The sequence below is a fragment of the Crocuta crocuta genome, unplaced genomic scaffold, assembly GCF_008692635.1.
Source record: "Crocuta crocuta isolate KB4526 unplaced genomic scaffold, BGI_CrCroc_1.0 scaffold72, whole genome shotgun sequence".
In the NCBI taxonomy this organism is placed as follows: domain Eukaryota; kingdom Metazoa; phylum Chordata; class Mammalia; order Carnivora; family Hyaenidae; genus Crocuta; species Crocuta crocuta.
The window spans coordinates 6663640-6666123 of record NW_027529427.1 but is presented as its reverse complement, the minus strand read 5'-3'; positions in this window follow the sequence as shown (position 1 = coordinate 6666123).

The following is a 2484-nucleotide window of genomic DNA, read 5'->3' as shown; positions in this document are numbered from 1 at the left end:
GCAGGGATTGCCAGAGAGAGGAGGCAGGGTGGCTTGTTGGGAAGCAGAGCCAAGATGGGACTCTGGCTGCTGTGGTCAAGGCCATGGATGCAGTCCTGGGAGGGGAGTTTTATTGCCCTGGTTGCTGTTGGTACGCCAGGGTGTAAAGGAGGGAATGCTAGTAAGACTTTCCTTACCTCTATTTTTAAATTCCTCCTTCCCTGCTCTCCCTCCAGAGGAACAGCTCTGAGCTGGGAGTAAGACCTATAGACAAGAGAGGACTTTGATGAAAGATGTCTGGACTTCTTAAAAACAAAGAAGGATGGGAAATAAGGAGCCAGAAACCACAGCCACTGTCTAAATCTCATTCCAAAAGGAATCCAGGAAAAAGTAGAATACGATGCGACAGCCCAGCATGAAAACACCCTGCACAACACACAGGTTTTGGGGTTCTAAGAAGCTGAGAAGAGGAAACAAATGACCCATCAGGACCCAGGCTTGGGCTCTCATTCAAAATGATGGTTAGGGTGGCACCTGGGTGGCTTAGTCGGTTGAACGTCCGACTTCAGCTCAGGTCATGATCTCGTGGTGAGTTTGAGCCCCACATCCGTCTCACTGCTGTCAGACTGTCAGTGCAGAACCTGCTTCATATCCTCTGTCTCCGTCTCTTGTGCCCCTCCCCTGCTTGTGCTCTCCCAAAAATAAACAAATATTTTTTTAAAATGATGGTTAGAGAAATAAAGACATTGCTGAATTGGAGGCTAGGAACATTTTGGGAAAGGCAACTGATTAAAAACCCAGTCAGAGGGGTGCCTGGGTGGCTCAGTCTGTAGAGTATATGACTCTTGATCTCAGGGTTGTGAGTTTGAGCACCACACTGGGTATAGAGATGACTTAAAAATAAAATCTTAAAAAAAAAAAAAAAGGAAACCCAGTCAGAGAGTTAAGATTCTTCTAGTAGGGAAACCAAACAGACCCAAGAATTGGTAACTAAGGATGAAAAAGACAACAGGAGTCAGAAATTAGGAGCCAGAGTGTGAGATTAGGATGATGGCAAACTAGTTCTGATCTCCAAGGAGAAAACACACTTGAGGTAAGGGAAAAGGGTATGGGAGGTGGGAGGGAAGGAAGGGACATCACTAACTTCAGGGTCACAAAGCAACAGCTATCCTCTGTTTTTAATCTGTGCAGAGGATCCCCCTGGCTACATTAACAAAATGGTAGCCACATTGAGAAGGGGTGTCCCAAGGAGGAGAGAAGGGAAATCCCTTCCCAGGGCCTCCCACCTGCACACACTCCAACCCGGCATGCCCCCTTGGGACTGAGTGGCCACAGTACAGAAAAGTAGGCTCACTCTGTGTTTCAGAGAGAAGAACGAGGCCTGGAGGAGGGAAGACAGAGCTATGGGAAAGCAAAATTTGGGCAACAGAAGAACTCTCCTATTTGGAGCTGTGGGGCTGTGGCGAAGCAGAGCCCTCTTCATGATGTGCTGGGCTCTTTGGCACTGGAAATGCTCAAGCAAGAGATATCACACAATCTAACCATCCAGACTCAAGGGACCTTGGAGATCATTGAGTCCAATTTTCTCCCACCCGAGAAGCTGTCTTTTTCCCCTTGATCCTCCAACCAGTTAGTGTCCAAACCAGGATTGGAACTCCAGTCTCCCAACTCACAGCCAGAATTACTTCAACAGAGAGGTTCTACCATAAATACATGTCTCTACCCTGAATCAACTCAATTACTGACCTCAGTATTTCCCTCTCTTTGGCCACCGCAGGAGGCAAAGCACCACGCCCAACTCTGGGCAGAGCAGTTGTCACAAGGACTTGTCCAAGCACCTTCTCACCAGCAAAGTCATCACCACACCTTCACAATTTCCTGAAAGCAGGAAGTGAAGGCAGGGAAGACAATGTGCTAGAACTCCTCAGGCTTGGGCAGGGGACCTCCTCTCCACTCCTTTTTCCTGCTATTACTGTCCTTTAACAGTCCCCGACACTTTCGGAGTTTTACTCCATCAACAGTACATTGAAAATGACCTCGGATAGCCAGGACTGTTGAAGCAAAACGAGAAAGAGGCCCCTCCACTTCCCTAGGAGAAAAGCGAGGCACAGAAAACTTAAGTGGCTTTATCTAAGTTAAAAAGAAGAGTAGGAAATCTAACCACTGCCGGGTCCACCGTGCCGTCCACGGTCTCCATGAGCAGGGTCTGGAGAGTTTGGTAGGTTCCGCAGCGTTCCGAAGAGAGCTTCGGGTAACTAGTTGGAGGGACAGCCAGAACCAGGAGAGGGGTCGGCTCAGTAAGGAAGAGGAAGGGCCTGGGAGGGGAGCGGCGCAGGGGGAGAGGGGAGGAGGGGGGGTCTCGGAGGTATGGTTAAAATAAAGAGCCCCAGACAGAAAGCACAGCAGGACTGGAAACGGGGCGAGCCATGGAGAAGTCGCTGAGCAAAGTTTGGGCCGCGCTAACCGGAGCGCGCCGCCTCGGCGGACACGGCCGAGGGCACCAGG